The sequence below is a fragment of the Nerophis lumbriciformis genome, linkage group LG10 (genome assembly GCF_033978685.3).
Source record: "Nerophis lumbriciformis linkage group LG10, RoL_Nlum_v2.1, whole genome shotgun sequence".
Classification (NCBI taxonomy): Eukaryota; Metazoa; Chordata; class Actinopteri; order Syngnathiformes; family Syngnathidae; genus Nerophis; species Nerophis lumbriciformis.
This window is the reverse complement of record NC_084557.2, coordinates 561,919-577,331: the sequence shown is the minus strand read 5'-3', so window position 1 is coordinate 577,331 and position 15,413 is coordinate 561,919. Positions and strand designations below refer to the sequence as shown.

At 42.8% G+C, this 15,413-nt stretch overlaps 1 protein-coding gene across 2 annotated transcripts in view; it reads left to right on the top strand.

Moving 5' to 3' along the window:
- Positions 1–1,090: 1,090 nt before the first annotated feature.
- fam107b (family with sequence similarity 107 member B) overlaps positions 1,091–15,413 on the top strand; it is a 67,069-nt gene continuing 52,746 nt past the window's right edge. The window contains exon 1 of one of the 2 annotated variants that reach the window (XM_061970456.2): positions 1,091–1,296. The gene's annotated coding sequence lies outside the window, so the exon portion shown is untranslated. The remainder of the gene's footprint in view (positions 1,297–15,413) is intronic. The other variant, XM_061970455.2, reaches the window with a different exon arrangement.

Here is a 15,413-nt window from a genome sequence, read left to right as displayed (position 1 = left end):
CCCTCTCAACGGGGGGTGCTTACAAACATCAGTTGTCTACCAATCTAAGGTAACACGCAAGGACATTAACACATCCGACACATATGTAGGATTAACCGAGGGAGAATTCAAAACCAGATGGAACAATCACAAGGCTTCTTTCAGGAACAAAAACCTGCGAAATACCACAGAACTCAGCAAACACATTTGGGACCTCAAAGACAATAATGTTGAATATTCAATAACATGGCAAATTCTTGCATCCAGCACACCTTACAATAGTGGTAATAAAAGATGCAACCTATGCTTGAAAGAGAAACTGTTTATTATTTACCGTCCAGACCTGTCATCCCTCAACAAGCGCAGCGAAATTGTAACAGCATGCCGCCATAGACGGAAACACCTCCTAGGTAACACATGAGCCAATCACCAGGCCCCTACGCCAGCCTGTACCCACCCACTCTGTGCCCTATATAAACCATGGTATGCGAATGCTCCCATTAAAATCTCCTGATGATTGAGGGTACCCCCCCTCATGAAACAGGCCTGTAGAGATGAAATAGTCTTGTGATTTTTTCCCCCACACATACATATATATATATATATATATATATATATATATATATATATACATATATATATATACAGTATATATATATATATATATACATACATATATATATATATATATATATATATATATATATATATGTATATATATATGATATGAGTGTGTATGTTACTCATCAGTTACTCAGTACTTGAGTAGTTTTTTCACAACATACTTTTTACTTTTACTCAAGTAAATATTTGGGTGACTACTCCTTACTTTTACTTGAGTAATACATCTCTAAAGTAACAGTACTCTTACTTGAGTACAATTTCTGGCTACTCTACCCACCTCTGCTTGTATGTATCCATGATTCTATTATACCTATTCTAAGAAATAACAGAAATATAGTAAACTCAGTCTGCATTTAGATAAATGCAGCCAGAATATAAAATGACTAATTAAGTAAATTCAGTCTGAGCCTGAGGACTCCTGAGTGTGATGAGGGAGAGGGGGGAGGAGCGTTGTGTGACGTCACGTGGCCCCGCCCACTGGCCTTAAATTTACATTTTCTGTGTGTCCCGGCCTGAGTGGATGCGAGTGGGCGAGTGTGTGCGTGTGGCGACCAGTTTCCAAAAGCGGCCGCGGCAAAGCGAAGACACACCTCGGACCTCACCGGCGACCGTGACATGTGCTCCTTTTGACGTCCCCGCACTTTGGCATCGTACGAGTGGCTCAAAAGTCGGAGGAAAAGAAGAGCTGTTGAGGTGAGTGCGTGTCTGCGTGTCTGCGTGTCTGCGTGTCTGCGTGGGTCTGCCGCGGGAGTCCGAACAACAAAAGCGGAACCGTCGCGTTGTAGAAACGTCTGCTTGTTTGTGAAGCCTTTCCGAGGGGAGGTTAGCTGAGCATCAATGTCCGATACAAGAGTAAAAGAAGAAGTACAAAGGGGAAGGAGGGGTGGCAATTTCAAAATACAAACTCTTTTGTTCTCCTTTTGTTGTTGGCACACGGGACAGTGGAAGAAACACGTCGCTGTTGTTGCGGCAAGCACTTGTTGTTTCACCAGCGCACATTTTTTGGAGAGGAAACCGATAGTTGTTTCACCAATGCATAGTTTTTGGAGAGGAAACCGATAGTTGTTTCACCAGTGCACATTTTTTGGAGAGGAAACCCATAGTTGTTTCACCAGTGCACATTTTTTTGGAGTAAAACTGATAGTTGTTTCACCAGCGCACATTTTTTTGGAGAGCAAACCGATAGTTGTTTCACCGGCGCACATTTTTTGGAGAGTAAACCGATAGTTGTTTAACCGGCGCACATTTTTTTGGAGAGTAAACCGATACTTGTTTCACCAATGCATAGTTTTTGGAGAGGAAACCCATAGTTGTTTCACCAGCGCACATTTTTTTGGAGAGTAAAACTGATAGTTGTTTCACCGGCGCACATTTTTTTGGAGAGGAAACCGATAGTTGTTTAACCGGCGCACGTTTTTTGGAGAGGAAACCGATAGTTGTTTCACTAGTGCACATTTTTTGGAGAGGAAACCGATAGTTGTTTCACCAGCACACATTTTTTTGGAGAGGAAACCGATAGTTGTCTCACCGGCGCACATTTTTTTGGAGAGTAAAACTGATAGTTGGTTCACCAGCGCACATTTTTTTGGAGTGGAAACCGATAGTTGTTTCACCAATGCATAGTTTTTGGAGAGGAAACCCATAGTTGTTTCACCAGCGCACATTTTTTTGGAGAGGAAACCGATAGTTGTTTCACCAATGCATAGTTTTTGGAGAGGAAACCCATAGTCGTTTCACCAGTGCACATTTTTTTGGAGAGTAAAACTGATAGTTGTTTCACCAGTGCACATTTTTTTGAGAGGAAACCGATATAGTTGTTTCACCAGCGCACATTTTTTGGAGAGGAAACCGATAGTTGTTTCACCGGCGCACATGTTTTGGAGAGGAAACCGATAGTTGTTTCACCACTGCACGTTTTTTGGAGAGGAAACCGATTAGTTGTTTGACCAGCGCACATTTGTTTGGAGAAGAAACCGCTAGTTGTTTCACCGGCGCACGTTTTTTGTAGAGGAAACCGATAGTTGTTTAACCGGCGCACATTTTTTGGAGAGGAAACTAATTAGTTGTTTCACCGGCGCACATTTTTTGGAGAGGAAACCAATTAGTTATTTCACCGGCGCATATTTTTTTGGAGAGGAAACCAATATTTGTTTTACCAGCGCGCATTTTTTGGAGTGGAAACCGGTACTGTAGTGGTGAACAGAAACAATATTTTTTAGGGTTAGGAAGAAGCACGTCGGTGTTGTTGCGGCAAGCGCTTGTTGTGTCACTGGCACACATTTTCTGGAGAGGAAACCCGTAGTTGTTTCACCGCTACACATTTTTTGGAGAGGAAACCGATAGATGTTTCACCGGCGCACATTTTTTGGAGAGGAAACCGATAGTTGTTTAACCGGCACACATTTCTTTGGAGAGGAAACCGATAGTTGTTTCACCGGCGCACATTTTTTGGAGAGGAAACCGATACCGTAGTGGTGAACAGAAACAATGTTTATTAGCATGCTTTTGTCTTATCCTCGCTATCACCGCTACTTTGATTGTGCTAACATAATTGAACCCAAAAGCGCAATTACGTTAGTAAATACTGTGCCGTCCTCCGGATGACAGGCACTTTGTTGCAAAAGGTCACTTTTCATGCTGCAACGCACTTTGTCCGTCAAACTTTAACTACAAAGTTGCATAAACCGGATCTAACTCCAGCCTTTTTACTACTTTTTCAAGTCATCAGGTGTGTTTGAGAGTGACAGCTGGTGTCAACCATCCCGTCCAAATAAGGAGCTGTCCCGTGTGTGTGTGTGTGTGTGTGTGTGTGTGTGTGTGTGTGTGTGTGTGTGTGTGTGTGTGTGTGTGTGTGTGTGTGTAAATGATAAAGGGGGGGGGGGGGGGCACTTGCACATGTGTTAGTCATTTAGAGTTTGCTAAAGGAGTTTCATATGTTTTGTGATCTTTGAACCCCCCTCCCTCTCCTCTTGTTTCCCGTAAGGCTGGGATGCTGTCACTGCATGTAAGTTGTGTGAGTGTGTGTGTGTGTGTGTGTGTGTGTGTGTGTGTGTGTGCGTGTGTTACAACTGGAATGCGCTCAACTCCGTGATTATTGCGCTCGAAGGAATTTAAGGATGTGACTGAAGTGCCCGCGTTTCCATTCTCAATAGCGCTACGTGTCCATTAGTGGTTCTGGGTCATCTCTCCGACATGTATCATTATAGAGTTGGGGAATGTGTGTTTGGGCTACAAAAATCAAGGTATTTTTGGTGCGTGTCCGTGCGGGGGAGCGAGTGACACACGTGTGTGTGTGTGTGTTGACGGTATTATCTCAAAAGTCCGTCTGTGGGCACAAAATGTATTACTCAGCAGAATGCACTGATCCTCGACTTACGCCCCCCCCCCCGAGACTATGTTGAGTTTTGTGTTCAGGCCTTGTTGTTAACACAGTTCAAAGAGATCCAACTGTGCTGCTTTGCCCTGCGTTTGACTTTGAGAGTCTAAAAGTTCTGCCTTTTGCAGTCAGAACAAATAAGTACGTAGTTGTAGTGCAGACAACACCGGGGATGATTACCCAATTCTGAGCTTTTAGACGTACCGACCGAAGTGCTTCGGTACTACCGGGTATTGATTTGCGTAAAATCCAACAGTGCCATTATTTATTCATACTTGTGATGTCACCGGCCCAAGCACTTGGCTGGGAAACAAGCAGTCAAACACTCAGCCAGACTGCCTCTATCGGACTGCGTTTACACTGCAAGCCAAAGTGGCCCAAATCTGATTTATTTATTTTTTTTCCCAGCTGACTGTTAAAACTGCAAGTAAAACGTTATCGTTATCAGACTCCAGTGTAAACGCGCATGCGCAGTTGGATAAAGTCAACACGAAGGAAGTTGACCGGATTAAGTAAATAAACAAGGAAGTCGCTGCTACTACTACTTCTACTTTGCAAAATAAAAGTCGCCACACCTTTTAAAAAGTATTGCTTTTTACGTGAAAATAAATTAAAGTAATACAATGTATAAATGGATGTATAGTGTAATATATTTTGGAGGGTTATAATCTTTTTATGGCTGTTAAGTAAAGGAGACACGGACATCAGCATGAATCTACGTTAGCTTTGATTTTTCAACTCACTTACGTAAACAACTTGCGTAATGTACGTAAGTATGTAAGCAAATACGCTACAGTGTACACGTCTGTTCTAGTCCTCCAATAATCACTATTTCTTTGGAGTCAAAGTCTATAGTGTTCATGTCTTTATATATTGCATACAGCCTATTATTTGTGTACTTTTGGCTAGTGAAGCGGCAAAAATTCGGCCGCCGAAAATATTCCTTGCTCACCAAAACCGGATGACTTTTCCTGCGCACACGCGTAAAAATATACAATATACAAAAATATATCAAATCAAATCAAATCAACTTTATTTATAGAGCACATTTAAAATTTACCACAGGGGTAGCCAAAGTGCTGTACAATGAACAGGTTAAAAGATAAAACGAGTACCGAGCAAACACAACACAATACAAACAGAACACGATAAAAAATAAATAATTAAAATAGAATTAATAAAAACATAAAAACATAAAAACAGGATCACAGCAGGTGTATTATGGGGCGCCATTGCAGGATGGATATCACTCAGTGTTAAAAGCCATGGAATAAAAGTATGTTTTTAAGAGAGATTTAAAAACAGGAAGAGAGGAGGCTTGTCTAACACTCAGGGGTAGGTCGTTCCAGAGCTTGGGAGCAGCAACGGCAAAAGCTCTGTCACCTCTAAGCTTCAGCCTTGTGTCAGGGACCGTCAACAGCAGCTGATCGGCTGATCTTAAGGATCGGGTGGGGCAGTAAGGCTGAAGGAGGTCGGAGAGATAGGTTGGCGCGAGGTTGTTTAGACATTTAAAAACAAATAAAAGGAGTTTAAAATGTATTCGGTAACGCACAGGGAGCCAGTGAAGGGACGCTAAAATAGGGGTGATGTGCTCACGTCTGCGGGTCTGTGTTAGCAGACGAGCAGCAGAGTTCTGCACGAGCTGCAGGCGGGCGAGGGAGGCCTGGCTAATGCCAACATACAGGGCATTGCAGTAGTCAAGACGAGTCGAGATAAAAGCGTGGATTAATTTCTCAAGATCATGTCTTGATAGAAGCGGTTTCACTTTCGCTATTTGGCGTAATTGATAAAAGCTTTTTTGAACGACGCTGCTGATTTGTTTTTCGAATTTAAAATCTGAGTCAAACTTTACCCCCAGGTTTGTGACAGAGTCGCTGAGATACGGGGTCAGAGTGCCGAGGTCAACGTTGGGGGAGGGAGAGCGACTTGGACCGAACAACATAACTTCTGTTTTATCTTCATTTAGGCTCAGGAAGTTAGCTGAAAGCCAGACTTTGATGTCGTGCAGGCAGTCAATAAGACGTTGAACCGTGTTATTTTGTGCCATGGGAAAATAAATCTGGCAATCATCGGCATAAAAATGAAATGCAATACTGTACTTCCTAAAAATAGAACCAAGGGGGAGAAGGTAAAGTGCAAATAAAATTGGGGCAAGGATTGAGCCCTGGGGGACCCCATGTGGTAAAGGAGCTGTGGACGACATAAAACTGTCTACTTTTACACAAAAACTCCTGTCGGTTAGGTACGACCGGAACCAGTTGAGGGCGGCGCCCTTAATGCCCACACAGTTCTCAAGACGAGTGATTAAGGTGGCGTGGTCGACGGTGTCGAACGCAGCAGACAGATCTAAAAGCACCAGGACAACATATTTACCAGAATCAGTGGACAGGAGGACATCGTTAAAAACTTTTAGAAGCGCTGACTCTGTGCTGTGGAGGGCTTTAAAACCGGACTGGAACAGCTCAGTGATACCATTATCCTCTAAGAAGGGCAACAACTGACTGTAGACAACCTTCTCTAATATTTTGGAAATGTATGGAAGATTAGAGATAGGTCTGAAGTTAGAGAGGAGAGAGGGGTCGAGGCTGGGTTTTTTAAGTAGAGGTCGTACCACTGCATGTTTAAACTCTACTGGAACTATTCCAGAAGAGAGGCTACTATTGATAATGTTAAGGACACTTGGTCCAATAGTAGCAAGTACCTCCTTAAACAGGCGAGGTGGGAGGGCATCTGCAGGAGAACCAGAGGGCTTCATATGACTAACTGTGTCACTTAAAAAAGAAAAGGACACCGGCTCAAACTGATGGAAAACAGAAGAGAAATGCAGGGGAACAGAAGGGTCATATGAAGGCTGAGATAGACTGGCTCTAGTTGACACAATTTTGTCAGTGAAAAAATGGAGACAATTTTCACAGAATTCAAAAGAAGCATCAAAACCAGCAGATTTGGGAGCATCAATGACAGTGTTAATAGTTTTAAACAGAACTCTGGGGTTGTTACAGTTAGAAGATATAATCTGAGATAGATATATATTCATTTCTGCTTTTACAGTCATCTGAAAGGAAAACAGGCTTTCTTTAAAAATGGCAAAGGACACATGCAGCCTGTCTTTTTTCCATTTTCTCTCTGCTCTTCTACATACGCGCCTGGCAGCCCGAGTGACGTCATTCAACCAGGGCTGAGGCGTGGTTTTAGCGCGGCGGCATTTGAAAGGGGCGATCGTGTCCAGTGTTTGTAAACAGATAGAGTTGAACCCAGAAACCAACTCTTCAGTATTCAGACACACAGATGCTGCAGAATTATCATCACAACGAGTCGAAAAAATAGAGGAGAACCGAGCAGGAGACGAAGAATTAAACATGCGAGAGCGTTGGGGCGGTGCGCACAATTTAACTGGACACTGCGTGGCAATATCAAACAGGATCGGCATGTGATCAGAGAACACAGCGTCGCAAATGTCCAAATTAAAAACACACAAACCATACGAGAGCACTAAATCGAGTGTATGCCCGCGTTCATGTGTAGAACCACACACAGACTGTACAAAGTTAAATGAGTCGATTATATTCAGGAAGCTCCTGGAAAGCGGCTCGTCTGGACAGCAGGTGTGAATATTAAAATCACCCACAATAAGGACACGATCATATTTGGGCAGGATTTCAGCCAGAAATTCAGAAAAGTCAGTTATAAAGTCTTTGTGGTACTTGGGTGGTCGATAGATGACGGCACACAGGACGACATCAGAAAGACCCAGTTCAAACATGCACAGTTCGAAGCTTGAAAAGGAGGATTGTAGGCGGATCTGACGGCATTTAAAGTCATTTTTAAAAACGACTGCTAATCCTCCTCCTTTTCGACCGGACGGCCGTGGGGAATTAAAGTAGGAACACTCCGGAGGCAGAAGTTCATTAAGAGGGGCGGACTCACCGGCTCTCAGCCATGTCTCCGTCACACAGAGGAAGTCCAGTCCGCGGGAAGTGAAGAAATCCTTCAGGATAAAAGTTTTGTTTGTCAAAGATCTTGCGTTCACAAGACCGAACCTGGCGGGGGCCAGCACGTCCAAGGCCGCAATTAATCCGGGTGGGGCCCGACACACAGCCCGCAGGTGGCGGTGATCCACCCCGCGCCTCCGGGGGCGGGGACAGCAGGAGCGACGACGGCAAGCTTCTTCCTCCAAACCAACGATAGGAACCAGCCAGGAGCCGATCGGATCGAGCGAGCGTGGGTGCAGGAGGAGACCGGATACCGCACCATTCCTCCTTCGGGGAGCCACGGGAAGCCGGGCCAGGAGTGCCCTAACTTTCACCAGCTGGCCGCCACGTTTACCGCGGCGCCGGAGACGCTTCCGCCGGGGGAGAGGAGCCAGGGGGCGGGAAAGGAAGGCAGGAATCCGGCCAGGTGAAAAAGCTGACTGGGACGTCGAAAAACCAACGTCGAAGTTGATCATATCAGTGGGAGAGGGGCAAAGATCCAACAGTGTTTGGCGGTCATACACAAGCAGTGAGCTGACAGAAACGAAAATAGACGCAAAAAACACAAAAACGAACAGAGCTGACAGCGAGAGACGGCAGGCCAAAGCACATACTGGCGCCATCTTGCAAATATCTCGATATTTTGCCTCAGCCTTGAATGAACACTTGATGCATATAATCACAGCAGTATGATGATTCTATGTGTTTTGATTGATTGATTGAGACTTTTATTAGTAGGTTGCACAGTGAAGTACATATTCCGTACAATTGACCACTAAATGGTAACACCCCAATAAGTTTTTCAACTTGTTTAAGTCGGGGTCCACTTAAATTGATTCATGATACAGATATATACTATCAGATATATACTATCATCATAATACAGTCATCACACAAGATAATCACATTGAATTATTGACATTATTTATAATCCAGGGTGTGGAGGGTAAGTGTCAAAAAGACAGCCAAAAGAGTTTGATATGAGAATAAATCTAAAGTTAAAATATAGGGTAGAAATGCACCCATTTGCAGGAAATGTAGTCTTGATTTTCAAAATGTTCTTTCAAGGCTTGCATGTCTACATTAAAACATTCTTCTTCATACTGCATTAATATATGCTACTTTTAAACTTTCATGCAGAGAAGGAAATCACAACTAAAAAAATCACTAATTTTTTCATACGGTGTTGATGTGGAAATGTTTGCTTCGGCATTTTGATGGTGTGGACGTGTGGCACCGAATGGAGATAAGCGTCACGACAGATGTCACAATATTTGAACAATGATGACGAAAACTGTTTTCTCTGTCGTGTCCGTGTGTCGAAAATTGTTATGCGCTTATTTTTTTTATTTGATTTTGTGCGTGGCATAGATTTGCCGTGCGCAGAGGACGCTTGAGCAGGCGCGCACCTTAGCGGCTGCGCTAGCATCACAGCTAACGTTAGCCATGCCGCTACCTCGCTCTCTGCTGGGAGAGGACGTATACGTATGTGACGTATGACGTGACAGTATGTGACGTGTGTAAGAAGGTGCGCTCGCTGTCTGTGAGAGGGAGACACAGGAAAGAGTGAGAATAGCCTGTCGTGTAATGCCAGCAGCTAAAAGCAACTGCGTGAGAATTGTGGATGTGTTGAAGGTGTGCTGGAAAATGCGGAACGAAAATTACGGAGCAGCCGAAAAGTGGAATGTATTATTTAAATAGGTGCGTTGGAAAACACGGACCGGAGTTTTTTTTTTTGATCTGGATCGGCATTTTCCCATGCCTTGCCGATACGCAATTTTTGGCAAATATCGGCATCCGATCCAAATATCGGATCGGGACATCCCTAGTTAAGACTAGCCAAAAATATCCGATTTGTGTCACTTGAGGGCAAAAAAAATCGGATTTGGTGTGCAGGGTAAACGGGGCCGAGGAAATGTTGCCGTTTTTCATGCCAACAAAACAAGGAGACCCTTAAAGGTACAGTAAGGCTCCGCTTTTCGAAACGTTCTAGCTCAATGCTAATTTACATTGGATTTGCGATCGACATGCTACCCATTAACGGTTTCGCATGGTGATTTGAACACCTTCAAATCAAATCAAACTGTGCAATAGACTGCAACAGAGGCTATATTTTTTGCGAAGATTAAGATTGTACGGCGTAAGCAGCCACATCATGATGATTTTCTACCGTGCCATTGTAGAGAGCATCATTAGATACGGGATCACCTCATGGTTTGGCAACCTAACCGTTAAGCTAAAAAGCAAACTGGCCGGCATGCATAAAACGGCAATGAAAATCGTAGGGAGGAAAGAATATGAGCCTATACAGAGCATCTATGAGCAGGCAGTTAGGAAAAAAGCTAAGAAAATTATTTCCAACTCACAACATCCACTCTTTCCTGAATATGGAACCCTGCCATCAGGGAGAAGACTCCGGGTCCCACTATGCAAATCTAACCGCCTTAAATTATCATTTGTTCCAGCCTCCATTAAGCTGACCAACAATGTGCAATAGAATTTTAATACATAGGTTAGCACTTTTTTAGCACATAGCACTTTAGCACATAGCACTTTAGAACTAAGCACTTTAGCACACAGCACTTTATCCATGAGCTCTAGTGCAATGCACATTGGTACTTTATCTTTATCTCCATACTGTAGATTTTATGCCTACATCAAAGTGCCACCTATGTCTATCAAGCTCCATGTTCTGATGTTTAAATGTTAGTTGTATGGTTGTGGTTGTGTCTGTGCTTGCGTTTTTGTTCTGTTGTTTTTGGGTATGTTAAGAAAGCAATGATGCACTGTGCCCAAGACAAATTTCCCCGTGGGGACAATAAAGTTGAACCTTGACCTTGAAATGTGGTCATCAAAACTACTACGTTACAATCAATACTTACAGTACAAACACTTTGTAGGGCTCAACAAAAGAAAATACTTCTTAATGGCTGAAGCTACTTCCCGACTAAGGCCGTACACCGTAGTCTTTACACTACTGCCAAATGCCTTGAAAGTGCAACTGCATGCAAAGCCACTACATGCTACAGTACCGTACTTTGCAAACGAGACAGAAAAACAGGATAACTGAACAGCACAGCTCAGTTTTGAATGTAAAAAAAATGTGTTATTGTCTTTTAAACATTACTAACACGTTTGAAATGGGTACCGATCCCCGGATCGAGTCAAATGTAAAAGGTACCCCTCACTAGACAACATTGTCCTTGATGACTTTGAAGGCTATGATAGTGGTTAGTACATCACATATAGCAGGCATCAAGGACAGAGAAGTGCTTAGAGAGAGGAAAGGTTTCAGAGTTGATCCTCAGCATTGCGCCCTGTAGTCACATGAGGGGCTTTTGACCAATCAGACAGAGCATGGCCAGACAATCTACTAAATTATTGGTCAAAAGCCCCTGACGTGACTAAAGGGCGCCATGCTGAGGACCAACGCCTGATCAAAGGGTGACACCCAGCGCCATCTGGAGGGGAAAGTGAGCGTTAGAATTTTTTGCGTGTTACAGATCTCCTGTGACATCATTGCTGAGTCACGTGTACATGGGCACAATGTATTTAACCTGATCATAATTCGGATTAGAATGTTACTGTGTACATGGACCCTGAAAAAAACTAGACAATTATGATGTGAATTTTTATGGATCACACCTTAAATCGTGTGAAGTGACTGGGATGAGAATCAGCACCTCCAAGTCTGAGTCCATGGTTCTCGCCCTGGAAAGGGTGGAGTGCCATCTCCAAGTTGGGGAGGAGATCTTGCCCCAAGTGGAGGAGTTCAAGTACCTAGGAGTCTTGTTCACGAGTGAGGGAAGAGTGGATCGTGAAGTCGACAGGCGGATCGGTGCGGCGTCTTCAGTAATGCGGACGCTGTATCGATCCGTTGTGGTGAAGAAGGAGCTGAGCCAGAAGGCAAAGCTCTCAATGTACAGGTCGATCTACGTTCCCATCCTCACCTATGGTCATGAGCTTTGGGTTTAGCATGTTTGCTGTTTTCAGGTATTTTTTTTAAGTGAAGCAGGTGTGATGCTATTACTTGCTGTCATATTTAGGAATATTACGAAAAATATATATTGGTGAAAAATAGCATTTTTGGCAGTTTGTGAATGCAATTGCACAACTTTTAGAAGGTTTTTAAGTAGGTTGATTTGATGTTCAGGAAATTTATAATTAAAGACATTTATTGGCCATGAATCAAATACTGACTGCCTATAAAGAGAATGCTTTATTATGACATAAGCTATTTTTAGGAGCAGATTTGTTTTTAAATCACACCTTGTGTGGTGTTCGGGTCTGTGGGACCCGTTTTTAAATTTTTTATTAAAAGAAAAATGATACACCTAATTAATTTTTCAAACTGAGACTCAATGACTTTGGCTCATTTTCTGTGAAGAACTTATATCAGAATACATATTTAATGACCACACACATTACACCCCCCCTACACATTTTTATTACATATAAGATTCCCGGGTCCATTGGACCCGGGGCTAATAGAAGTGTGAAAATTGATGTTTTGTGTACCACACACACACACACACACACAGCAGGTCTAGACAGGAGGAGGACAGGGTGTAGGTACACAGAACATCAGAGAGGTCAAATGTGCGAGAAAATGAGAGCAGACAGTGTTGACAAACAATGTTGCAACCTTGTGTGGGAACCGCAGGTGCAGAAACACAAAAGAAGAATCCTTGTGGGATGCAGAAACTGGCAGAGAAATTTTCCGTGCGACGTTCATATTGTTGTTACTCAGCCAGCGTTTGTGGGTCTGATGGACCCGTTGCATTTTGTGGCTTTTAATGCCTCACAATCAAACACTTTTATGTTAAAATACTGAACAGATATTTATTGGGATAAGGTAAACATCTGTTCAGTATTTTAACATAAACGTGTTTGATTGTGAGGCATTAAAAGCCACAAAATGCAACGGGTCCATCAGACCCACGAACGCTGGCTGAGTAACAACAATATGAACGTTATGTTAAAATACTGAACAGATGTTTACCTTATCCCAATAAACATCTGTTCAGTATTTTAACATAAAAGTGTTTGATTGTGAGGCATTAAAAGCCACAAAATGCAACGGGTCCATCAGACCCACAAACGCTGGCTGAGTAACAACAATATGAACGTTGCAATCAAACAGTTTTATGTTAAAATACTGAACAGATGTTTACCTTATCCCAATAAACATCTGTTCAGTATTTTAACATAAAAGTGTTTGATTGTGAGGCATTAAAAGCCACAAAATGCAACGGGTCCATCAGACCCACAAACGCTGGCTGAGTAACAACAATATGAACGTTGCAATCAAACAGTTTTATGTTAAAATACTGAACAGATGTTTACCTTATCCCAATAAACATCTGTTCAGTATTTTAACATAAAAGTGTTTGATTGTGAGGCATTAAAAGCCACAAAATGCAACGGGTCCATCAGACCCATGAACGCTGGCTGAGTAACAACAATATGAACATCACACAAGGGTTAAGAGCAGATTTGCTTTAAATAATTAAAACCACATGCAGTGCCACTGACAGTATTGGGTTAGCATCGCATCATTTCCGCTTAAACCGATCCATTGTAATCTTTTGTTGTTTTTGTTTTCTCCGAATGTTTTTCCGACGCTGCTTTCTTTGTCTTTTTATAATCTGTTTTTCCAGACTCTCCTCGCCCTCCCACCCACAAAATGAAATGTTACGTTACAAAGCAAGCAAACGTGATGCAAGAGGACAAAAGGCTTGGTTTACATTGCGTCGTTGGCTTTAGATTGTTAAGTCACGATTCAGGTATTGACTTTCTTTGGCGGTGTGTGTGTGTTTGTGTGTGCGTGTGTGTGTGTGTGTGTGTGTGTGTGTGCTGGGTGCCATATAAAAGTCAGGCATGCAAACGCTTTTGTTTGACCTGCACTGTATGTTGATCTACTTTATTTGAGATAAGATAAGCATTCGATATAAAGGATAAAACACACACCTATAGAAACTGCCGTGCACAAGGAACCCTATTGATTTTTATCCTGTCGTAAACCTTCAATCACAATATGGCTCCATTAGCGTGCGGGGCCGCTTTGCACGAGTTCTGGAGAATAAATGACACACGGACGCTAAATTTAATCCTTGCTGCTTTTCCAGCCTGGTAGGTTGAAGTATAGAGAGATTGAGAATCTTGACTGCGTGAATTAGATTAAGCTTTTTGTTAGCCAGTATCAAGATATATGATCTTATTCTAAACATAAGTGGGAACATACACCCACGGCGGAGCAGAGTCACTTCCTGCCGTTACTGCCTGAAATCTACTTCAGACTGCAAAGTTTGGTTTGAGAATCAACCCTCAACATTGCCTGCTATGTTAATTAAAACATGCATACTGGTTCTATACTTGGTGTGGGGTTCAGTGTTTCCCACACATTCATTTATTTGTGGCGGCCCGCCACGAAAGAATTATGTCCGCCACAAATGGATTTTTCGGCTTTTGACTCGCTCGACCGCTCATAAAAGCAATGGGACTGTCTGTGAATGTTGCTTGTAGTTACACCTCCGGTGCAGTAGGTGGCGGTATGCATTGTAACTCCGCCAATAGCACTTAATTCACCTGGTGGGCCAGAAGAAGAAGAGGGACGGACAGACGGGACCAAAATACTCGCCGACTACTTTTCATAATGATGGCGCTTCCTACGTTTCTACCTCAAACGTCCAAAAGCTGCTGAAAGCCTTGATCCAGGATGCCATGGGGGAAAAAACTTAAATGGTGCCTTTTGGCGATAGTTAGCAGCTTGGTGGCTCATAGCCGGCTAGCTAACGCTTGCTAGCGTGGTAGCATTGCTTCATTTTTACAGGTGTTATAGGTAGATAGGTTATAGCTGCATCGCTCGCGGCTCGTCATATATTTAATGTTAATCCGCGATTTCACCGAGCGTTTCACTGACGGTTTCGCCTGACGCTGCTTCATTAACACCGTCGCTGTTTGACTCTGTCACCTGTTTTCATACCAACGAGCTAACGTGTCCAGGTTATAACCCTGTTGTCAATAAACACACATGGACTGAAGCTAAATTGTCCACTGTCCACTGCAGCATGTGAATGCAATGAAAAGAATAAAATCTGAGCCAACCAGCTGTTAAAATGTTGTCCAGGTTAATGTTTTGGCCATTAAAGGCCCTTCATTTCAAGATTTCAACTGTGATCGGGCTTTAAACAGGTGGCTGACCTGTTCAGATGGGTGTAACTGCTACTGGTCAAATAATGTGAAATAGCATTTAATTTGACATGTATGCAATGCCATTTAAATGTAATTATAGATAATAATAATAATAAATACTGTGTAGTGTTGTAAATAGTCAACGGGAAGGATTCTAGTAAGATATAAGCCATGAGCACTACACAGCCAGAAAAAAACCTAGGCAGGACAAGTAAAAATATTGGGGCAAGTAGAATTGAGAAGTCGGGCAAGTAGAAAAAAACCTAAAC